The following is a 25,305-nucleotide window of genomic DNA, read 5'->3' on the forward strand; positions in this document are numbered from 1 at the left end:
ATGGCCTGAATAAAGGCCTGGAGGTCGAGAAGCAATGAGTCTAGTTTGGAGCACAATATATGTACAGGACAGTGCTGGGAGCTAAAGCTGATACACCAGATCGGCATTAGCGTTGGGAAGGTCCTGAATGGAAAGCAGGGCATAGAGAAGATGGACATTTTCACAGTCAGTCCTGTCGGATCCAGCACTCTGGCTGCCCAACTGGAGCTCTGTGGATGACCACTGCATTTCTGGAAGAAAGAGTGGACTAGACCTTCCACTTCCACAATGGGAGGCCAGGAAAAGCCTTGCAGTTCCTGCCGAATTCCACCCTATGTGTCACCCTATGCGTTTTCTCCATTAATACTATCTCTTCTCTCTCTCTGCTTCCCAAAGCTGATAACCAACTCCTGAAAATTCTACCCTCCAAGTATCTCTCATGACCGTCATCTCTCCCTCTCTAAGTCATGAGCCAAATCAGCGCTCAACACACACCTCCTGGCACAGCGCACTAGGCATCGAACTGAACTTCTAGCTGCAGGTGTACAGCCCCTCCCACAATGTCCTCAAGGTCCAGCCACCACAGTCCACCACAGGGCTGTCTCTAGAGCTCAGTCCCATGACACACTAGATGTCCTTCATGACTAACCACTGACTCTGGATATATCCAGTCTCATGAATTTGGCACAGAAAGCCCGCTGTGATGTCCTAGCCTGGGACCATGCCTCCTTCCCCACTCTTTCCTCCATAGATCTCTCCCGCATCGTGTGCTCTGTGTCTTTGCTGTTTCCCACCTCCATGATTTTACACATGTTCTTCTAATGCCCCCTTTCACACTTAGATTCCACTTAAGCACTCTTTCTCATCTTTCTAGGTTCCACTTAAATATCATGGGGGGAGACGCAAGAGGGAGGAGATATGGGGGTATATGTATAGGTATAGCTGATTCTCTTTGTTACACAGCAGAAACTAACACACCATTGTAAAGCAATTATACTCCAATAAAGATGTTAATAAATAAATAAATAAGTAAATATCATGGTGGGCATGACATCTGGCATATATAATAATTACCCATTGAGTGTTTGTTGAATATTGATCTCAATAAAACCATTCTGCCTTCCCCTTGGCCCCAGCTAGTCCTTTCTTTGGACTCCTGGGGTTTTTTGTATGTCTACACCTCCACTGTAGCATTTCTTACATGGGGTTTTAATATCTAATTCTCTCATTAAATGGTAGGCTTCCAGAAGTATAGTGTGTGTGTGTGTGTGTGTGTGCACTTCCCTGCTACCCTGCATCCATTCCTCCTTCCTAGTAACATTTTCTTCTGAGAATTCTCACTCACTCTGCAGAGTCCTCTGTAGACATTTCCTCTTACTACCCAGGGTGGTCAAGCAGTGGTTGTATAACCTAAGTTTGGCTAACTGGACCCTTGACTGTATGGCAATGATGAAAGGAATGGCTGGCGCCTCCTTTACAGTGGCAATACCCAGGTGAGATGATCAGGAGGTTCCTACTACAGAGACCTTACCCCTGGTTACTGTCTGTCCCTAGCTGGATTCTGTGGCTTCCTTTTCCATCCCTGGGTACCTCAAATTTTTCTAGTAGATTCACTTTTTTGTTGTTGAGTTCATCAGTGTTAGTTTCTGTTGCTTGCAACCAAAACAAGTCTTAACTGATGTAGGGGAATGAGGGGAGAGCTAAGGTATATTCTCTGAGATTCTGTATCTCTGCCATTGCCGGTGGTGCCAGAAAAGGAAGGTCCTTTCTTTCTTGTATAAGAAATAGAAATCAGCTCAAAGCAGCTCAAGGAAATAGGAGAGCTAATTGGAAAAATACCATCTTTGTGGGAATCTAGGAAAAGTTGAACTATTAGGTTTGAAGTAGGAAAGGAACCAAGAACAGATGTTTGCTCTCTGCATCTGTTCTGTTCTGTTATCTCTCTATCTGATCATCATAACTTCAGCTTGCATATAAGCCCATATAGTGCTGCCGTTTGACCTGAACAAGTGCCCTCCACACTTACCACTTCTGGGAGAACAACAGTCCATGTTTTAACTGCCAACACCTGTGACTCTGTTATGGGGCAGATCAGACGTCCCAGGGAACCTACAGCTCCAGGAGCAGTCCTCAAGCGATAACCGACAAGAGCTGGAGGATAAATCCCCCAGCTCCCTCCCCTCTTGGCCAAGACAACTCTGAGGCACACGTTCTACCCTGGCTCTCTGAGTTCCCCAGTAAGATGAAACTCCATTTTCCCACCGTGGAAATGTGCTTGACTGTGTTGCCCCCTTTCCTTCTCTCTTTCCCTTTCCCTGACCAGTGTTTTCTGAGACCACCTCCCCAATAAACTCAAGGGTCTATACTTCTGGAGGAATACACTAAAACACCCCATAATGGTCCCAGTTCAGCATTTACATGGCTATGCAATGGTAGGATCCACCGCTCACAAGCACCTTTATTCTGTCTCACTTTGTCCAAATTCCAAAGAGAGAGACTGGCTCTCTTTTTTGGTGAGAGAGAAACTCATCTTTTTAAGTCAAGCTGCATTCAGAGGTGGCCAGTATGTCCATGGATGGCCACCCCAGGCCAGCTGATCATCTCTAGCCAGGAGGGGAGAGTTGTAAGGTTTGCTGGTCTGTCCACAGGCCTGTGGGCAGGAGACCTTTGAGTCTCAACTGGGGCCGTTTGCCTTTCAGGGAATTATCACCCAGGTGGTTGCATGGGGAAATCAACACAAAAGGCTGTTTATTGGACATCAAATAATTATTTGCAAACAATGCTTTTGATAGGTTAAGCACAAAAGAAGCAGAAACATATGGATTAAATTTTCATTGAAATACACACATGAGTTTGAAAATTAACAGGATACGAGTTTAGGAAGGGATTTTTCCCACTTTCTTTTGCCAAGCCAGATTATTTGGAAAATAACTCAGGAATTTTTTACAGCTCAGGCACCCTCCTACTCCCTCCTTCCCTTTTCTTTAGCTTTTCCCTCACACGGAGTTAATTAATAAAAGCAACATTTATCAAAGAGGACAAGGCAGCCTGTTTGCGTGTCATGTGGTGATGGGGGGTGGGCGTGATAATCTGCAGCATAGATGCATTTCACGGAGATCTGAGGTCATCAGTGCTGTGATGACCAACACCCAGTGCTCACGCCCCATGTGTCGAGCACACTGTGCTCAGCCCCCGGGAGGCCCCCACCAGGTAGGCGCTGTCACCATTCCTCATTTACAGAATAGAAACTGAGACTTAGGGTTAAAGGTATTTTTCCCATGTGTAAACAGCTAGGAAGTGGCAGAGCCAACATTTGAATTCTCTCCTTCTGTCTTCTGAAGCCACTGAGGGATCTCACCCTGTGAGTGGGGACTCATAAAACCTCTGAGTTGGAAGAGAGTTCTAATACCACCCCTTCATTTTATTAAAGAGGAACCTGAGGCCCAGAGAGGCAAAAGATCAAGCAAGATTATTATGCTTGGGAGCCTGGTTTAGACAGACACGTTATTAACCAGAAGCATTGCCTTCTCCAAGTGTTAACTATTTGAAATACTCAAAGGAGAAAACCGTAGCTGTAGCTGTAACATCTAGTGCTCAAGTTCCAGTCCCTGACTCTTTAGATGGGAATTGTTTACATATGAGATACGATTATAAGGACAAGGTTTGTTTAGCAGCAGCCTCGTGATGTATTGGGAGTTCCCAGGTCTGGCGCTCTACCTAAGTCACACAGATAACTTGACATCAGGAGGTGATCTGAAGGCCACTGCATGGCTCATCCACCCCAGAATATCTCCCCCAGCCCCTGCCTTCCTGTCTAATATTGCCAACAATAGTCCCTGCTTTGTAGTACTGTGGTACTGTGTGGTGCCTCCAGTGGTCCAAAAACGAATGGAAACATGTTGCCAGGGAAGAAGAACAATTAGATTCTAAAAGTGAATCAACTTAATGGATTTAAGTCACAGTCTCGAGGGAGAGGGGTGTGCTTTGTCCCGTCCAGGAAGCCAGGTGCGAAGGAGAACCTTGAGCTGACTGTTGTCCCCTGCTCAGAGCCATAGCCACACAGAGGCATTGTCATTGTCAAGGTTCTTCTGGCTGCAGGGAAGAGGAACCCACTCAAACTACCCAAAGCCCCAAATGGAGGACTTCAATAAGGACACAAGGGTTTCTCATGCAACCCAAGGAAGGAAATATAGCTGAGCTCCAGAACCAGAAAGGCATCAGATATCAGAGCAGCTACTATGTCTGACTTTCCCTGGTCCAGGGTTGCATGATGCCCTGTCCCTGTTTCTCTCAGGGATTCTGCAGACCAGTTGTCTGCCTCTAGACGAACTTGGCAGAGGACATCCTCTCCACGGTGCCCACAATGGGTCCAGTTTGAAAGATTAATAACAGTCAATCACTGTATCTTAATTCCAAATTCTTGGGAGAGAAAATATAACTGATCCAACTTGAGTTTTCTATAAACCTTCATCCCATTCACAGCAGCCAGGCAGTCTGGGTTCCCACTATGAACGCAATTATGGGATCAGCTCCAGTGAATGGAAGGGAGAGGTGTGGCCTGGAAACAAACCCCCAAATCTCCAATGCCTTGCAGAATGTTGCAGAGACTCCTAGCTGTTCCCCAGTATCTCTTTTCCCTTTCTTCCATAGCAACAGAACCCTTTAATGTTCAACTGGGCACACGGTCTCCCAAAATAAAGACTGTATTTCCCAGCTTCCCTTGCGGTTGAGTCATGTGACTCAGCTCTGACAGATGGGATATAAACAGAAGTGTGTGTACAAATCCCGGGGAAGGGTCTTTATAGGGAGGAGTAATACCATCTCCCTCCCTTTTATGGCATGTGGACACGATGTTTAGAGATGAAGCAGACATCCCGAACCAATGGAAGCCACGCGTTGGGGATGGCAGAGCAAAAATAATGACGGAGTCTGAGACCCCACTGACTGCAGACGGCTGTTCCAGCTTGGACTGCTCAGGCCCATTTTCCTGTGACAGAGAAATAAATGTCACCTTGTTCAGACCATTGCTATTTTGGATTTTCTATCATTCTCAGCCAAACCTAGTCCTTTACGCTAGAGGGCATTAAAGGAAGCAAACCTGGGGATGTGCTGCTCCCTTTTCCCATTTTATCATAGTGCACATTTGTGCCACACACACGCACACACACACCAGTCACCATAGAGCAAGGCTGGAGAGAATGTTTCTTTGGCTTGCATTGTCCCTAAACTATCTCTCTCTCACTTCTGCAGCAAGGCTTATGGCTTCTGAATCGTCATCCTTGTGGGCAACTGCAGTTCACTGAGGGATCATTTGGGGAGATACTCAAGATCTCTAGGGAGAACTTCCTGATAATGGGCAGATTCTTTCCCCTCCTGATGATAGGCGAGCTTCTAGAGAGCACCGTGGCCTTTGTTCTTTGTTTTCAAGGAGACAAACTGTTACTTCTTGCCTCTGAAGAAGCTTCTAATATGGGTGAAATATCACAAATAATTAGGCCAAATAGTAATGCAAGTCCCACTAGAAATAATGCATCCATTATTTCATTTTATCCTCATGATTAGAGCTTCTGCCTGATTTAGGCTGGTGTGAAGATAGCTGTGGGTATTCCCTGCCTGAGGACTCTAATCCTACTCTTTGTGGAATACTTACCATTTCTCATTTGATTCTTCCTCTCTTGATTCATTGTTTCACAATTGAAAAGTTCTGATGCTATTTTGATCTCACGTAAAAACTCTGTAGTTCCGCAGATGCCTTGTTTCTGGGCTTCCCTTATGTCTTGGGGAGGCATCTCAGGGTGGGGTTGAAAAGCAAATGTGCTGTGGAAACTGGGGGTTTTAGCAGTTACCTAAATATGAGGGAGGGGCTTTCTACAGAGTCACCTGAGGGTCTGAGTTAAGGAAGCCATTCAGACACCCAAGACCGAGGGCAGGCATGAAGACCATCTGGACCGGTGTCTCGTTCTGCAAGCCAACAGTGGGGTTATGGGGGGGGGGAATCTGTCCAGAAATTGGCCCCCCAACAAATATTTGCTGATGGATTGAATGAAATGCATGAAATTTTTGAAGTAAATATTGCCCATACAAGACAAAGTGTTGATTAAATTCTGGAGAAGGCAATAACGTCAAAGGTATATGAAATCTAGCCACAGTTTATGCCTCAGTTCTGAACCCTGAGTTGTTGCTTCTAAGGAAATCCTTGTGATGTCATCAACCAATAAAGGAGTAATAGGTGAGTCCCCACGGCGTGCCCAGCACTTACCAGATGTCATGAGTCACATAGGAACAAAGGATGCATTTTCTGTCCCTGGTGGGGGACCCTCCTTTACTCAATAAGGGAGAAATATAACAAGGGTATATTAGATGTGTTTATAAATGGTAAGAATGACTCCACCAGCCAGGACATTCATTACCAAATGGTGGGGAACCAGCCGAAAAATATCAGGAAGCAAAGATGAGTGGCATGATTGAGAGCTTCTTAGAGGTATTAGATCTCATACCAGGTCATATGGGCAGACATCATCTGAGTATCACAGATGAGATATAATACAATATGATACAATACAGATGGCAGTGTTCTGAAGCCAGGCAGACCAGGGATCAAAACCCAATTCCTCTGCAAACTCGCTGTGCCTGCAACCTTGACTAAATTACTTAACCTCTCTCCTGAGCCCCAGATTCCTCATATAGAAAACAAGTGTAGTGGAAACAACAGAATCTACATCACAGGATTTTGTGAGGATTAAATAAGACAGAACACATAAAGTACTTGACTTACAGTAAGCTATTGGATCTTAGCTCTTGTCATACAGTAATGATAGTAGTAACAAGCCTAAAGCCAAAGGTTATAGCAAATACACATTCAATTAATCATTGATTCACTCAACAACCATTTATTAAGTATCAACTTTGGGGCCAGGCCCTGAGGATACAGTGATGAGTGGAAAAGGATGAAGATCTGCTCTTACCAGGTTATAGCATAAAAGAAGAGAAACACATCAATCAACAATGACACTAATGGTTGCATAAGCATAAACAGAGACAACACTTTAAAGGAAATAACCAGTTTTGTGAGAGCTAATGCCAAGGAACCTCACCACAAGTGGGGGTCCGCGAAGACTTCCCCGGCGAAGTGAGGATTGAGGTAAACATCTGAAGAATGAGAGGGAGTTTGAAAGGGGAGAGGAGAGGAGACAGCAAGGTGCAAAGGCAGAGACACAGGCAGGAAAAAGAGCAGGTGGGAAGGCGAGGCACAGTCCAGGGAGGGGGTGGGTAGCGGGAAGAGTGGTAAAGCTGGAGGGGGGTGAAAGTGTCCAAGGGATAGTCAGAGAGGGAGATGAACAGAAGGAGACTTGAAGCTAGAGACGGGGCTGGCAGGAAGGAGATGTCCAGACCATACTGGCCATTGGAAACCACATGAAGGATGTCGATCGTTAATCTTGAGCAGGGCACACGCATCTGATTGCAGTTTCCAAAAGGTCATCTGGAGGCATCCCTCAAAGGTCTTCCTCCTCTTCCTCCCAGCACATCATCTGAACCACTTACCTGGAGCCAAATCACCCTGAATCATGTGGAAGCCGCTTCTCCTGCTTCTGTCTGGTCTTCCCACAGAGATCATTAACTCTCCGGGGGCCAGAAACACGTGCTCCGAGTTCTGCCCACACTGACTCACACAAAGTCTTGAAAACAGTAGGTGCTTCAGGTGAGCATATGCCCAAGGAAGAGGCAAACCCCCATACAAGGCGGAGTCTCCCTGTCCAAAGAGAAAACCAACCCAGCTATGTAAACTCTTGTGAAATAGTAAGACACTTACTTCCAAACTTCATTGATGAACTTATTTGCATATATGGCATATTACATAGAATAGGGTAAGCATTTAGAAATATAACGTTCCCCAATCTTTTCAAAAAAAGTTGAGATCACGGACTGATTGTGTTCAGATTCTTCTTCTCAAAAGAACTTTGTCATTTGTCTTCATTGTCACCGAAGCCGTCTTTGAATCATCATCAAACATATTCTCCATCACACACTACCTTCACTTCAAATTGTTCAAAAAAGGGCACTTTGGGGCTTCCCTGGTGGCTCAGTGGTTGAGAGTCCGCCTGCCGATGCAGGGGACACGGGTTCATGACCCGGTCCGGGAAGATGCCACATGCCGCGGAGTGGCTGGGCCCGTGAGCCATGGCCTCTGAGCCTGCGCGTCCGGAGCCTGTGCTCCACGGCGGGAGAGGCCACAGCAGTGAGTGGCCCGCGTACCGCAAAAAAAAAAAAAAAAAAAAAAAAAAGGGCACTTTGAATCCATCTAAGATGCTGTTACTGAAAATTTTCTTTCAGTGCCCAAGAAGTTTTCTCATTTGTCCTCTGGATGGATATTTATGATCTCTAGAAGGTCACCACTTACAATATTCTTTATGTTTTCTTTTTTGGTAAAATGAACTTTGAGACCTGCTTAAAATACTTTCAATATTTGTATGATGAAGTCGTGTCTTCAAAAATAAGCACCAAATCTGTGAGAAGCATTTTTGCTCCTCTTTCTCCCGTGGCGTTATCAGATGACATCGGTAGGCCTCCAGCCTGCTCTCCCCCACTGCCATTGGTTGAGGCCCCTGGGGCTAATGTCATCCCCCAAACGCTTCCTTCATGTTCAAAATAAAGTAACTGAGCAAGCATCAGGAATGAGAAATTTTGTAAGGACTTACATCCTGTGGAATAGTTTTGGGGGAAACACTTTGCCTTACGATCAGACTTGTACAGTATTTACGTGTCAAATGAATATATTTGCTTACCTCACCTTGTGGTCATGGCCCAAGGGACACAGGAGAATGTAGAAACTTTTGCTGAGAGAAGTATCGCGTAACTTTTAAGAATATATTTCATTTAGCTTAAGCCAGTGGTTCTCAAGTGGGGGTCATTGTGCCCCCGAGGGGATATCTGGCAGTGTCTGGAGACATTTTCAGCTGTCACAACTAGGGGAAGGGTGCCACTGGCATCTGGTGGGTAGAAGTCAGGGAGAGTTGGTCTATGGTCCTAGGTCAGGTGGGCTGCATTAGACTCCTCTGAGGAAGATTTCGGGGTCTCATCCATGAAAGTACCTGAGAATACATGTCTCCCCAGTTTATGTTGCTGCTCAGCCGGCCGAGGTAACAATTTTGTAACAGCAAGTAATCACAGATCACTTCTTGGTTGTAATTAGGGGAAGACAGTAGCGTATTGTGAGGGCCAGCTAAACACCAGACACTGTGTCAGGAGCCTTTCATGCGTGATGGATTCCTGAAAGCCCAACAACCCATTAAAGTAGATATTATCATCCTAGTTTTCACACAGGAGGAAACTGGGGTGCAGAGAGGTCAAGTAACTGGAAGGGACAGAACTGGTACAGAGTTCAACCTCACTGACTCCAGAACCCATGCCCTTAAAGCCACCCCACGCCGCTTGGATGTTGATGGATTATGAGCTCACTGGATGGCTTCTCAGTTAACTCTCCGATTGGTGAGGCCATTGCATTGTGCAGTACACCCGTTCCTTGAAAACCCCTCAAGAATTTTTGGTCATTAGAGTTTCGAATTTCTACGATCAAAGTTTTGCCTGACTGCAGGGCTGAAGTAAGGTACAATGGAAAAAGAAAAAGTGAGGGAGCCTTAGAAGAAGACGGATCATGATCACGTGATCAACCTCCTGCGAAAGGTGAGCCAACGAGACCCCCGTACAAATCTCTCCGCAGGAAGCGTTTTACTGTTTGCTATTTTGGTTGCTCTTAACTGACAGCCAATAAGCCAAGGCTGTTTGGCCAGTGCTTAGAGCTGGCTGGGGAATAGTCAGATAGTCATTTAAAGCACTTCATCTTAGACTTCTCAACGTCCCAAGAAACATATCCTCATGCCATAAAAAATATGCAGTGCTGAACCCTTGGTCCCTCCCCTGCCCTCTGTGTCATGGATAAATACACAACCTGAAGACCCAAAGGTTGGAATGCTGCCTTCCATGGGGCTCTGCTTCCGGCTGCAGGCGTGGTTGCCTGCTTCCCACCAAGCAGACTTGTGTGAGCTTCCATCTGGCCTGTCCTCAATGGTGAACAGGGAAGCGAAGACGTCTATCCATCCTCAGTCTCCAGTTAACGCCCTTTTCATGGCAACATCGGTCTCAGACAATCTGAACACACTTTCAGGAAGAACTGCCTCTCCCTTTCCACAGTGATCCTGATGGGTACTGATGTTTTTATGATTGTTAATAAAATCTCTGAGACAGAATTTTATGGGCACACAGAGACTCTAAAAAGTCATTCTTTGCTTTGGAGAATTGTATATGTTAAGGACGATGGAGGAAATTTTTAATAAGAACGTTTAAGTGGCTAGGGTGTGAACGACAGAATTTTAAGTTTCTCCTGTGGCTCCTTTTGACATTGAACTTGCTTCCTGCAAAGGCCTTCACGGGATGTGTTTCCTGAAGATAGCACAACCCCAGGAAGCGGCTTCCACAAGAATGTCCCAGTGATGGTTTCGGTTTAGGTGTGAGGCCAGGTGACTCTTTGGGAAAATGCATCATCGTTAACTATTCTTTGGTTTGTTTTTACACCAACTGCTTTGCTTTCTCCCCTCTCCTCCTGCCTTCCCTCCCCACTTAGTCTATCAACATTCTCTTTGGAGATTCATGGATCTGTTCACCCAAACTGTGTAAAATCAAAGTGACTTACAAAGATGCTTTCACCCCTTATGACCCTCCAAGTGAGAATGGGCTGAAAAGGAGGCAAATGCAAGGGGCACAATGAGTAGACATCGATGCAGCCTGGGTGAACAGAAAGTGCAGAGTGCTTGGCGTCTCATAATTCATGCAGAAGAAAATTCCTCAGCCAAGCCCAGAAAGACTTAGCTCCGCTCTGTGCAAAGGAAAAGCCTGGCACTGTTTCCACGTGCTGTCTTTGCTGTAGGAAGGAGAGTACCTAGAAGCAATACTAAGTCTTACCTGCAAATTCTTCACCATTTCTGCCGCCTCCACCTTCCCCTCATCTCCCAGCTTTGGGATTCCTATCAATCCTGTATTTAAAACAAGAATCCTGGAAAAGTGGGTCATCACCAGCATCTAATGACAGGTTGGTTAATGAATGGTGTGCCTTCAAAAATGGGAGTTGGACAAACAAGGCAGATAATTTTGATAAGGAACAGATTTGAAACAACCAGGTGACAGTGTCCTTTGCATGTAGTTCCACACCAGCCATGTTTTTGTTTGGATTCTGTGTTAGCTGTAGAACCTGTAAAACACAACATGCCAAACTGGTTGATTGAAATAGTGCTATTTCCTGTCTCTTGCAGGAGGTTGTCCAGTGAGTGTTTGCTCAGTTGTAGGCATGAGTTTCATGGAGAATTGAGTTAACTGGAAGCTTTGAGTATTATGATTCTGCTTTACGTCTGCCTGTGTATCCCTCCATTCATTCATTCTTGCTTCTATTCATTGTTTATTGGTTCTATTCTCTTTGCCAGTGTAGAGCTGGACTATATTTTGATCTAGAACATTGCCTTTTTAGTCAAAGTTATATAGAGTGTTCTCCCTAAAGACCTGTCAAGGAGGTTGGTCATTTCACATAATCTACAACTATTTATTCCTGAAGGGAAGTTGAATTTTTATGGAACATTTAGACCCAACAAGATTCAGCACTGGGTTTGAAAATGAATGTATGGAAGGAAGGGAAGAGGAAGGGAAGAGGAAGGGAAGGGAGGGAGGGATGGAGGGAAGAAGGAAGGAAGGAAGGAAGGGAGGAACGGAGGAAGGGAGGGAGGAAAGAAGGAAGGAAGGAAAAGAATGAAGGAGGGAGAGAGGTGGTTTGGTTTGTGATTTTAAATTTAGACAAACTCTGAAGAAACACTTACTCTTTCTTTAAATAAATAAATGCTGACTGCTAAGTTATATTGTTGGATTTTAAATCATATGATAAAGTGGTACTTAATGGAGCTGTAAACAATAAAGATAAACATTTTTCTCTCATGGGACTTCTATATAAAAGTAGGAAGGATGGTTTCAACAGAGCATCATATAATAGCAAATATGATAGCTGGCTTATTATAAAATTATAAATGTTAATTTTTGAATCACATTTTACAAAAGTCATCACTGAGCATGGTTATATATGTCAGTTTTGTTGTCAGTGTCACTAAAAGAAGCCATTCACTGGTAAGACTCAACACTGAGCCATACTTAATGGGAATGAAAACAAGCCCCTGTTTTCAGGGGAGCTTTTGCTCGAGAGAAAAGTCCCCTCAGAATATCAGGGAGATACTTCAGATACACATTCAGAATTACCTCTAGCTAAGCAAGCAAGCCAGGGAAAAAAGAAGAAAAGAAAAAAGGAAAAAAACCCTCAGCCAAGACCCTCATGGCAATTGGGAAGGATTTGGAATGGCTCATAATTTGGGCTCTTAGCTGTTTAGCTGGGCTGTTAGTATTTGATTTTATCCAAGAGCGATTCTGGATTTTAAGGCATCCTTCCTTGTTGCAAAGATAAGTAAATAGAAAGTCAGACATTCAGGGAGAATTGGACTATCATTACCTTCTTCATTAGAACATATTTGGGCCCTCACCCCACCTCTTTTTCATGCCTTTCCTTTTTGTTTCATGCTAACTGTTTAAGAAAGAAAAATTGGCACGGATCAAACAGCAGTGAGAACCTTGGGTGGAGGCTCCTGTGAATGTATTTAGAAAGAAAGCACAACTCTTCTTTTCCCCTTAACGAGCATCTCGGAGGCCCTACTATCAGGCCATCAGTAATGAGAAAGAGGCAGGATTGTGATTTACTATTGTAGTTTAAATAGATTTAGAATCCAGTGATATTGTTTTGCTCTAATTCTTCTCTCCTTCTTTTCTCAGTTCATCGGCTTCTCAAAGAAAGACTGTCCCAAAGTAGCTGGTAGTTTCCAGTATGATAAGGTAAAGTAGGGAGAAAGTTTTGTCGTGGTTTTCTTTGTCCTGCTTTCTCCCCACTTCAAGAATCTGAGGCCCCGTGGAAATCCTTAGAGTACGCTTGGCGAGTATGGACCTTTATAAATGAAACACAAATCAAAAGCATCATCCTACCAGCTCCTTCAGGTTCTTAAGCGGAAGAATGTTCTGATCACTGAAGCCGTTTCAGGGCCCGAAATTAGAAAGTAATAAAACATATCACACTCTCCCCGGTGGGTAGTACATTTAATTGGTTCCCCAGCAGGAGGCCAGCCCGAAGTCAGAAATGCTTACTTTCCAGATCTCTGCTTTGGAAGGACTGCCTGCAAACACGACAAAAGAAGTAAGCGGTGGAGCGAAGGGAAACAAACCAGAAAACCAGAGACAAATGCAGAAGCAAATAGCTTGAGGCTAGAAAGAATAAAGAAAAAAATGCATCAGCCCCAAATTTCTTTAAACACAAAAATCTGCACACCACCACACCAGAGCAGATGGCAAGTTTCTGCGTTTAGATCAGCCTGGACCAACATCCCTGTTTAGGACTGAAGTTATTCTTGGGATTAAATTCTGGCTGCAGGACGTTCTTTGGGAGAAAAAGTGCTCCCAAGAATCCTGACCGTTTGGGATTTGTCTTAAAAGACTGGCCAGAGCTTTGATTCGCAGCTCGCTCTTGGCCAAAGCACAGCTTTCCCTGGCCGGTCTGGTTAAACGTGCTCTCCAAGCTTGGATGCCAAGGAGATGGGACTTATTGCGTTACCCAGGGCTGCTCGGCCCACGGAGCCTGATGCTCTGCTGCCACCTTCTGTCCCAGCCGTCGCACCAGGAGGCTGTTAAACTTTGGAGAACTCGGTGACTGTCCCCACTGCCTTTGAGAGTCAGGCCCTGGGTACCCTGTACTCTCCTGAGGCACTAATGATCCCTCACGTCCACCTGGGGGCTCAAGGCTTCGGGTTCAGCCCTTGGAAATGGCCTCTTCCAGAAGGAGCATCCGCTCGTTTGCTTGCCTCCTTCCCAGATCTCAAAGTTTCCATAGGTAGAAGGGTCTGGAAAACAAAGTTGAAGGTAAAGACAGGGCTTTTTGTTTTCAAATGTCAGCACACTCTTGTCTACATCATTGCCAAAGACAAATGGGATGAAGTAGAGGAAAGGAAAAGTGAGATTGAATAGCAGGAAAAAAGCCCTGACAGCAAGATCTATCACCCTGTGCAGAGGCGTCCTCAGGGACAAGCTATGGGTAGAGATATTTAAAACTTGAGTGGACAAAACATTAGACCCTTCACTGCAGGGAACAATTCAACAGCAGCTCCTGGGACCTGACCCCTGTGAGCGCAGAGGTCCTTCCCAACTCTAATTTTTTGTGGTCTCTCAATTGACTTCCTTTTCTATAAAAAGTATTCGGTCGCTGCTGTCAACTGCTCTGACATTCGGTTTGAGGTGAGGATGATTTTAGTACACTTTCATTTTTATGCAACATGAAAAATGCCTCTACACCTACTCTCTTTGAGCCAAAGGAAAGCAAAATTCACATAATTAAGCCTACAAATACGTATTTTAGTCAGGGGATGGAGGAATCGGCCCTTGACAACTGGCCAAGACATGATCAGAGCAGCCGTGGCTTCCGTACAGCCTTTGGCCAATGCTGACCCCTCTGGAGTCTTCAGTCTGGGTTTGTTTGTCTCATCGGTCAGGACGATGATACCTGATGCCAGCTGTGAACATTTTGGAAGGACTGTGAGGCGGAAGAATTGTCTTAGCTTTGCCTCTCATTGCTGGTCGTTCCTTATTTGTGGGGACTTTATACTTCTTAGCTCGCAGGCTTGGACTGCAGGAGACAAAAGGGAGGAGAGAGAGGTGGGTTGCGCACTCATGGGCTTTGTTTGCAGTCTCTTCCTCCTTAGGGTGACTTGGTTCAGCCATCCAACCAGTAATGATTAGGCTCCAGGCACTGGCAGCTGGGAGCTGGTGTGTCAAAGCGGAGGTGAACAAAGACAGGGAAGAAAAGCAATGGAGTCCTTGGGATAAATCTCTCAGTGGCTTGTAACTGTTCTTAAAGTTGAACATCCCATGCTCTGCAAAGCGTCACACCATCTCGCCCCTGCCTGCTTCTTTGATCTCGTCTTAGCCCTTCTTCTGGGTCTACTTCTCATTTCATTGGTGAGCTCTGTTCCCTCTCATTGCAGTGCCTGCCTAAGTGCTCAGCCCAAAACTGAGCTGGTCTTCCTCCCACCCCCTTCACCTAGTTAATGCTCACATCTCTTAGTTCCCAGCTGAAGGATCACTTGCACAGAGAAACCCTCCCAGGCCTCTTGACCCATGCTAGGGCTCTTAAGTGTATGCTCCCTTGACGTTTGGCCCTTCTCCATCAGAGCTCATGACATAAGGACAGCTAATGAATCCAGGACTGGGAGGTCACTGTCCATCTCCCCAGCCAGAGGGCGCTCTAGCAAGCAGGCACCTCACCTGCCTTACTCATCTTCGCTCCCCAAAGCCTCCCCTAGGGGCTTGTTCAAAGAGCATCTGTTGAATAGATGAACAATGAAAAGCTGAATTAATGAAGTGCTATAACACTGGTGGTACAGAGTGCTGTTGGATCACAGAAGAAGAGAGAATGAATTCTATCTGGAAGGGATTCCTAGAGGAATTTACAGTTGAGCTGGGTTTTTTAAACTGTTTTATTGAGATATAATTGACATATAGCACTGTTCAAGTTCAAGGTATACAGCAGACTGACTTGACTTATATATATTGTGATACAATGACCACAGTACGTTTAGTTAACATCTTTCATCTCGTATAGACACACACACACACACACACATACACACACACACACACAAAAAGAGAGAGAAAAGAAAAAATGTTAAGAAAAAAGAAAGAAAGAAATGTGTTTTTTTTTTTTCCTGTGATGAGAACTCTTAGGATCTGTCCTCTTAAAACCTTGAGCTTCGTCTTAAGGGAAAATTTAGAGTTTCCCTGCTGAGAATGGCCTAGGAATAAGGCCACGTTTCAATTTCTTATTACAAAATAATACATAAGAATTTCTTCCGTGGTAAGAAATTCAAACACTACTGAAATGTACAAATACTGTAAGTTACCATCCTTACTTCCTGCCCACACCTCCAGGCTTAACCACTAGCCACCTTAGGCATTCCCTTCTTCCTGCCCAAACTTTTTTTTACACATTCTCCCCCACCCCCGTAATGAAATTATTTTAAATAAAGTTTTATTCCACCCAAAAAGGTATATCTGCATTGTCCCCGGGAAGAGCTTGACTCCCTCTTTCACTTAACTTTGATCTTGGGCAAAGCTGGAGGAGTTTTTAGACCATTGCTTATTTCCTAGGAGCTGTGGAAGATGCATTGGAAGAGATTTTTACATTGTTGCAATAAAGCAGGTTTGTTCCCAATTTCCCACCTCTGTGAAACAGAGGTTTTGTTCTGGAGAGATCTTTTCATAAGTACAGTGGCTTTTGGGTTCTATTACAAAGAAGACTGAAAAATAAGACGTACCAGGAAATCTGAATAGAATGGAAAATATGAATAGTTTGAATGCATTTATTCTCAATAATTCCCAAGTTCAGGGAGCTGACATATGTTGAGTGTCTGGCATTAGGCTAAGTGCTTTACATGTGTCGTTTCATTGAATCTTCATGACAACCTTGCAAAATGGGTCCTATTATTATCATCCCCATTTTGCAGATGAGGGAGTTGAGAACGAGAGGATTTACACATCTTTTCCTAAGGTCAGCAAAGCAAGTGTCAGGGCTGGGACTTGAGCCTCGACAACCTGGCACTAGAGCCCTCAAGCTTCCACACTAGGCTATCTTGGCCTCTGCTAAGTCTAAGAATGGGTAACACGGACTCAGAAGGCCTAGCTCTAGTCCTTAGCTTTGGGAATTGGAAATATTTGAATTCCTGAGTCTCCATTTCAACCCAGATAATGGGGATAATAATTGTCATCCCCCAGGTTTGCTGGGGCTACTAAATGGAATCATATGTAGAGGTATTTGGTCAACTCTAGCATGTTCTAGCATATTCATGAGCGTCTCTTAGCTGGTTTCACAGTGGCACTCTTCAAGATGGCTAAAGTTGGCTGAATGAGAGGATCGCCCACATCAGCGTTGGGGGTGGGTGGGAACAAGAGCTGTCCTTCCTATCAAGCTATCCACTCTAGCTCTCGTCCTCACCCCCCCATCTCCAGCTGCATTAGCATTATCGATGTAGGTTTGTGCCCACTTTTTTCAAACAATTATTTTATTTTCTTTGTTAAGTCATTTGCACGTATTGTGTTAAGTCTGAAAACTCTGAAAAGTAAGAACAGCCATATTTTTAAAAAGCTCACCTCTGTGTTTTCAAGGTACTTGATCTTTCGATTCTTGCCGCGTGGGGGATAGAATCTGTATTACCCAGAATAGATTTTTTTAAATAGCATACGAATCCCACCCTACCCCTGAGTCTTGTTGAGGAAAGGCTCATTGTGAGACGTTAGTAAAAGAACATATATGGAAAGAGAACTTCTTGAACGAAGCAGGTGGGCATTCCCAACCCTAGTAGCTTGGAATCAGATTTTTCTCCTGCTTCTTCTTGTCTCTTCAAGACCACGCGGGGCAGAAAGCTGATGCTGGTTTATAATATGCCGTGTGAAATGTCTATTTTCTTTTCTTTAAAAATCCAAACACTTGCGGAGAAGGTAAACATGCCTCCTCTCCTGCCCCATGGCCTCTCTCCTCCAGAGAGCATGTGTGAAATCTCACACGTATTCGGAGCACGGAGGCCGACCGTCTGGTTCAAGATGACAAGGTTGTTCTCCATGTGTCTGTCAGAGGCTCCAAAGCCCCGAAGCCAAACGAGACCAGATGGGAAACCACAAGGCCTGCCCCCTGCCCTCTGCAGTGTGTTGTCACCTCATCTGGGTGTGCATCAGGTGAGCAGGCCGAGGGGGGTCAACCCCATTTGTGAGCCAGGCTTAGCCAACGGGACAGCTTTCCACACCTTGCTCGTCCTGTCGGCTTCACACTCCCCTTAGACTGACCATCTGAAAGCCACTGGCTCTCTCCCTCCCCCACTGCCCACCGCTTCACCTTTCCTGAAACAGAACAGACCCTGCAGGAGAACTCAAGTGCTGGACGGGGGAGCAGGACAGGTCGTCAGCAATTGCTCGTCATGGGCTCGTGAACTGCCTTCCTGGGTGCAGTTGAGTGAGGCTGGTGGAGACCACGGAGTCTTCATACTTGGGCTGTTTCAACATCTGGGTGGATTCCTTGTCTCAGCGGAGACAGGGGCATAATCCTAGCAACATGCAGAATTTCTTCAGTGCTTTCGAGCTCTTTCCCACTTGTGACCTCCTTTGACCCTCTTGACCACAGTAAGCAGAGCAAGATGGATGGATCCCATCCCAGTCTCACAGAGGAAGGTACTGGGATCAGAACGGCTGAGCGGTTTGCCCAGGTACTGACGGGGCGAGCCTCCTATACTCCCCACTCCCTCCCCCAAGCACATCTTGAGAGCTCCCCAAAATGTGCCATCTGGGGAGCGGAAGATGAACTTGGAGAGATGACGTGAAGCCGCCACACCCCCTGCGTCCCTCATGCCCCCCTCCCCTTCTGGCCCTATTTTCGGTCGCCATCTGGGATCCGTGCGGGATGGTGTGCCCAATGCCTAGGGTGGCCGCGTGGCCTTCTCTCCATGTGGCCACTCGTCACCATCTGAGCAGAAAGTTGACGGTGACTGGCGGCTGACGTGTCTCTTTGTGGAGCAGTCAGGCTGGCGTCCTTTTACCGGCTGTCCCAGGCGATATTTTTCAAACCTGTTTTTGAAAAAGTGAAAAATCAGGTCTGGTTAGTGTCTGGCTGTTCCGGAGGCATCAGACGAGGTGATCCTGAATTGCCCCAGGGTAGAAACAATCGCTGAGAGACAAACATGGTTTTTGACCTGCAGGAATTTGAAGACGCGACACACAAGGGTTGTGTTGGCCCTTGGTGCCAGCACTCAGGGCCGATCAAAGACCCCAGTGTTTGCCGTGACCCTGGCCACTCACTTCCACTTGAATTTGTCGGCGGACCACCCTCAAGTGCATAAAATCTTCCTGCGAAGGCCAGCCATTTGGTTGTAATTTGCATAAAATTCTACCTGCCTTATTTAAGCGTCTTCAGTCTCAGTTTCTCGAAGAATCTCACCCTATTTTCCCACAGCAGGCTTTTCTCCCGTGCTTTCCCAGTCATCACCGTCTGCTTCTATCAGAAGTGACAGGAAGAGGACCAGAGGGTAGCTGGGGTAGGAGCAGCACTGAGTATATTTATTTGCTTGTTGGCTGAATTTGAAAAAATCTATATTCCTTTTATATTAATAACAATAACGACTCAAGCACTAGGCCAAGAACTTTAAACATGATCTCATTTAAGACTAATTAATTAGATGCAACTATCTCCAACCTATAGGTGAGAAAACTGAAACTCAAGGAAGTTCTTTAACTTGTCCAGAATGATTCTGTAGCAGGGAGAGCTGAGATCCACACCCAGAACTCTCTCACTCCAGAATCTTGTACGCTGAGCCGCTGCCCAATGTAGGCTACTGATTCTCAAATTCTAGAGGCAGGCTGGCAGCAATATTTATATTTTGGCCTCTTTTATACTTCTGCAAGTAAAATGTTACTAACAACCCTGTCAGTGACAGAGCCTGGAAAGCAGGGCCGTTCTCCCAATTGATTCTGGAGTTGGTCTCTTCTGTAGTCAGTAACTCAGCCACGCTGGAGGTCCAACCCTGACTATATGAGGGCTCCATGCTAGCGCAACAGGAAATAAAAGCCTTTGAATACAGAAATCTTATTTCCTGAAGCAAGGGTTGTCAGACAAATATACAGTTTCCCAGTTAAATTTGCATTTCAGATAAGCAATGAATACATGTTTAGGGTAAGTATATCTCATGATATGTTTGGGATATACTCATCCTTTAAAAATGATTCACTGTTTATCTGAGATGCAGATTTAATTGGGCATCCTGTATTTTTATTTGTTAAATCAGACAGTTCCCCAGGAACTTGGACCAAATGTATCTGAACCAACCAAAAAACATGACATGGGTCTGGTGTCCAAATGCATCCCAGAGACATAATTAATATGGTTACAATAATAATAATAGGTAAGGACTGGAACATCAAGATTTCTGAGAAGCTTCCATGGTTTATGTGGGATCAACTTGACAGATACTTGAATTACAAAATCTGGGACAAATGCTTGCTCTGTGTATAGGGGTGACTTTTGAGTTTTGATCAGTGATTTTCAGTCCTAGCTATACATTGGAATCATTTAGTAAGCTTCAAAAAAATTACTCATGTCTGGATCCCACCCCAGATTCAGAGGTAATTGGTCTAGGGTTTGGCCTAGGCATGGAGACGGAATGCTGACAATAAAAGATCCCTAACATTCCCCGGCTTCACAAATGGTGTGGATGAAACTGTGGTACAGGTGTTCAGAAGGGGGATGGTCTATGACTGGAAAGGTCCCAGAAACTTCCTGGAAGAACAGGAAACCCAGCAGTCTGAAGGGTGGGGAAGGTTTGGAAAAGCAGAGAGGAGCAAGCAGAGTATGCCAGGGGAAGGGAATGACTTGGAACAAATGGGTTGCAAAAAAAAAAAATGTTCAAGCCAGGTACAGAGGACAGACCAGTCAGATAAAAGTGGCACATCAGAGTAGGAGTGAATTTTTTCATTTGAATGGTTTTTGTTTCCGTGTATAAAAATAATACATGAAGTTGTGGGAATTTTAGAAAATACAGTAAAACAAGATGAAGAAAAGCCATTGCCTATCAATCTATCATTAAAAGGAAATCACTTTTAAAGTGTGATTACTTTTCTATGCCTTTTGGATATTAATGAGAACATAACATATAATTTTATAGCCTACATTTAAAATTTGGCATTATATCACAAGCATTTCCCCATGGCATTAGAAATTGTTCATGAATATTTATAATGGCTGCAATTATTGCCATGATATTGATGTAGCATAAGTTTCTCAACTTTTCTTCTAAAGTTGGACATTCAAGTTGTGTCCAATTTTTTACACATGGAGAGGGTTGATTTTAGACTTGTAAGATGTGAGTGGGAGAGTCTGAATCCAGGGCTATTCCTAGTAGTCCATGGACTGAAAGAATCTGCAGGACTCTTTTTCACTCTGTGCTCTTGTAAGCCCTGGAGAAGAGCTTTGAAGTCTTCAACACCCAAACCAGACATTAAGTTCATCCTCAAAGTCAAAATGGCGCCCACCTTGGAGAACACTAAGCGATGTGCTCCAAATCACAACTTCCAGCAAAGAGAAGTGCTCTTTCTTCCCATTATAGACTGCAGGCTGGGCGGGAAACTACTGTTGGGACCTAAGATTTTTTTTAACACCCAATTAAATTGGTGTAATTGGACAGAATTGCAACTTCGTTGCCTCCAGCTATGCACCATAATCTGTTTCACACCTGAACGTTGTTTTGCTTGATTTTTGGTGCTTTTCCCAGAGCTGTGGAGATGGGGTAGAAGGAGAAATCCTTTTCCCACTTTCTGACGTATAGATGATTTCTCCTTCACTTTGAAGGAGACACTGGCAGTTGGACTATCACTGTTAACCTCCCTTGGGCTGAGAATTTACTTTGACCCCGAGGTTTTAGCATCCATTTTTCTCTGGGGCCTGCTGTTTAAAATGACTCTGCAATACGGACATAGTCCAACCAGGAAAGAACAGTTGGTCAAGTTCAAGACTCAGCTCATGTACCAGCTTTGAGCAAAATGGAATTTTGTCCAAGACTCTTCTGGCCCAATTCCCAAGGCTATAGGAATGACAAGTAGATCATGCCACTATGTCAAATTCTGATTGGTTTTAAAAACATGAACCAGACATACATTTTGTAGGTCAGAAGATAAACTTAATTGAGCAAGACGAAAGAAGATTGCAAAGCACTCTTAATATTTAATGATTTTTACCAGAGTTCCAGTTGAATAACAGGATACAAGACGAGGAGTATCTTGGTTTCAACCCAACTGTATTACCTGGACCCCTTTTACCCTTGGGACACCCTGTGCTTATTCCTGACTTCAGCCTATAGCCATCAATTCTATAGACGACTTGGATGTTGGATCAATGGTGCTCAGATCTGAGTATGCACCAGAATCATCTGAAGAGTGGGAATTGGGCCAGATGAGCCTTAACAAAATTCCATTAAATTCCATGGTAAACTCCAGATTGCTGAAGCCCATTTCTGATTCAGTAGGCATGGGGTGGGGTCCAAGAATCTGTACCTCTAAGAAGTTCCTAGCTGCTGCTGCTGGTCAGGAGACCGACTTTGAGAATAACTGTTGGATTTTGAAGATGCTTTAAGAGCCATCTACTGTTATATTTAAAATGGATAACCAACAAGGACCTACTGTATAGCACAGGGAACTCTGCTCAATATTGTGTAGTGATCTCAATGGGAAAAGAATTTGATAAAGAATAGACTTATGTATATGGGGACTTCCCTGGTGGTCCAGGGGTTAAGACTTCACCTTCCAATGCAGGGGGTGTGGGTTCTATCCCTGGTTGGGGAGCTAAGATCTCACATGTCTCAGGGCCAAACAACCAAAACACAAACAGAAGCAATATTGTAACAAATTCAATAGAGACTTAAGGGCTTCCCTGGTGGCGCAGTGGTTGAGAGTCTGCCTGCCGATGCAGGGGATATGGGTTCGTGCCCCGGTCCGGGAAGATCCCACATGCCGCGGAGCGGCTGGGCCCGTGAGCCATGGCTGCTGAGCCTGCGTGTCTGGAGTCTGTTGCTCCGCAACGGGAGAGGCCACGGCAATGAGAGGCCTGCGTACCGCAAAAAAAACCCCAAAACAAAACAAAAAATAAAGACTTAAAAGAAAAAGATACATGTATATGTAAAACTGAATCACTTTGCTGTACACCTGAAACTAACACAACATTGTTAATCAACTCTACTCCAATATAAAATAAAAAGTTAAAAAAAGATATATATGTAAGGTGATGGATGTGTAATTAGCTATAGCAGTGGGACTCCTTTCACAATGTATATGTGTATCAATCCACCACAATGTACATTTTAAATATCTTACAATGGTATATGTCAATTTACCCCAATAAAGCTGAAAAAAAAGAAAATGCAAAAAAAAAAAAAAAAAAAGAACGATCTAGTCAGGGTGTTGTGATTTCATCACAGCCATTTTATACCCCCCTCATTTCCTGGGCCGGCATCACTAACCAGTCCTGCTGCTCTTTCCTCCAGGGTCCTGACTACTCTCAAAATGCTTCCAATACAGCACTTCACAACCTCGTTCCCCAAGATGTGCTTCATGGACCAGCGTCATCGGCATCACCTGGGAGGTGGACAGAAATTTGGAACCTCGAATCCCACCCACCCCAGGACTATTGCGTTGAAATCTGCATTTAAGAAGATCCCTAGATGAACTGTGTGCACAATAAAGTTTGAGAAGCACGAGTCTAAGCAACCAGAGCTATACTAGAGCTGAAACCCGTGCGCTTAATACATTCCAGTGATTTCAGTTTAGAGATGAGAAAACAAGAGCTCACACCTCAGGGCCAGAAAACCGAAACACAAAACAGAAGTGATACTGTAACAAATTCAATAAAGGTCAAATGACTCACCTTCCTATGAGTAGCAGATTTTCCTGGACCTGCTGAAGTGTCAGCTTACTTAAGGTGTTAGCTAATAACCTTAAAAATGCAACATCAGTCCGAAAACCTACCACCTCTAGTAATGTCACTGCATTTTTAAATGGGTCTTGGACTTGAAGGGAAGTATGCTAAGGGCTGAATGGCGGACAGAAGGGTCAAGACATACACTGCTTTCGTCAGACTGATGCTGTACACAGTTACTGGGAGCTGTTAATAATGAGGATCAGTAGTCCCCAGCCCCCGCCCCTACCTAATTCCTGGCTGAAATTCTGGGCTACGAGGACCCAAGCTTGACTCTGTTCATTGCTGCTCTCCACAGAACGAGGTACTAGACCCTGTACTCATTAGTCTCATAATCCCAAAGAGACGCTTGTGTTTCATTTCACAAAAACACTCCACAAAGCCAACATTGCAGGCAGGTCCAGATAGAAGAGAGCATTGGTTTAGGATGTAGTAAAGAGGTTGTGTAACATCATTCGCTCTGTAAAGATGAGAAGGGAAAGACTGGGCACAGGCTTGAACATAGAGCTGGAAGGTCCATGATGATGAGCCAATGCCCAGGTCCTCAGTCCTGGCCAGCAAAGCCACTTGCTGGGAACAAACCTCAGGCAGGGGTGTAGGCTGGAGAGGGTGTCCAGGGCTAGGAGTGGGTGTTTATGGTACAAGCAACCTTGATTGATGTGTCAGGCCGGCCTGATTTACCCTGTCTCACTACCATCCTCAAATATTAAAGAAACCGAGAGTGGCTCTTAATTTTAATTATGGAGTCCTTAGAGAATCTGGTTGAAGCTGTGGACTCTCACTAGACATAAGTGCACATTTGGGTCATGTACATTTGCACATACAATTTCAGGATTCTCATAGCCCCTGCAGCCCACCCATGGATCTCCAGGGGACCCAAAGACCCCAAGCCAAGAACTCTTGATCAATGGTCTAAGTAAGTGCTTGTTCAAAGTCACACAGCTGGTTAGTGGCAGAAAGGGCACCAGGCCTCCTAGCTCTCTGCTTAGGGCTCTTGAGAAGCCCCAAAGTCTACCATTCAGGGAAACTTAAGATAATATCTTAGGTTTAGGAGCTTAAGCCAGTTGAGGTTAAACCTCAAAATAACATCTTGCCTGTGCATTTTTGAAAGTTAAATGAAAAGCAAAAGCCTAAGGTGATGTGTTCAATCTATAAATATGCATTAAGCACCTACTATGTAAAAGGCTGTGTTCTAAGCACAGGACAAAGCGGCAAACTGGTCAGATACCAGCCCTGTCCTTGGGGCGTCTATGGTCCAGCCAGGAAGATAGAAAAGGAACAAGTACTAATTATTACAAGTTGCTGCTTAATGAGCATTGTAAAGGTTATCTTGAACTCTTTTGGAGAAACGGTGCTAAATAAATAATTAACTTTAATACTATAAATAGTGTGAAACCCTCATGTTCATGAATAATTAAGGGTGCTTCCATTATAGAAATACAAAGCTCCGGCACCTCTCTTCAGCTGTGCCTTCTAGGAGCAGTGGTCCCAGGCTGCAGCGGCAGCCCCAGCGTGCTCCTGGGGGTTTTGCTTCCATGTGTGTGCACTGGCGCCTGGCTTGCCGGTCGGAGGGATGTGGGGTGAGCCGTTTGGAGCCAGAGCTAGACTCTCTGATCCTAGTCATCTGTAAATATTTACAATATTTGCAGCACTTCCTTCTCACATCAGATGCCAGGGATAATCAGGAAAACTAATGAACTCAAGCT

The 25,305-nt window shown here is 44.8% G+C and overlaps 1 long non-coding RNA gene across 1 annotated transcript in view; it reads left to right on the top strand.

Annotated features, from left to right (window-relative positions):
- The window catches only part of LOC149747320 (uncharacterized), a 35,919-nt gene extending 12,037 nt beyond the window's left edge, over positions 1-23,882 (top strand). Inside the window, exons 2-3 of the long non-coding RNA XR_016388167.1 lie at positions 12,832-12,891; positions 23,169-23,882. This is a non-coding gene — a long non-coding RNA (uncharacterized LOC149747320). The remainder of the gene's footprint in view (positions 1-12,831; positions 12,892-23,168) is intronic.
- The last annotated feature ends 1,423 nt before the right edge of the window (positions 23,883-25,305 follow it).

The sequence above is a fragment of the Delphinapterus leucas genome, chromosome 16 (genome assembly GCF_059928025.1).
Source record: "Delphinapterus leucas isolate spDelLeu-1000000601 "Yukka" chromosome 16, BTC_Dleu_Yukka2, whole genome shotgun sequence".
Taxonomy (NCBI): domain Eukaryota; kingdom Metazoa; phylum Chordata; class Mammalia; order Artiodactyla; family Monodontidae; genus Delphinapterus; species Delphinapterus leucas.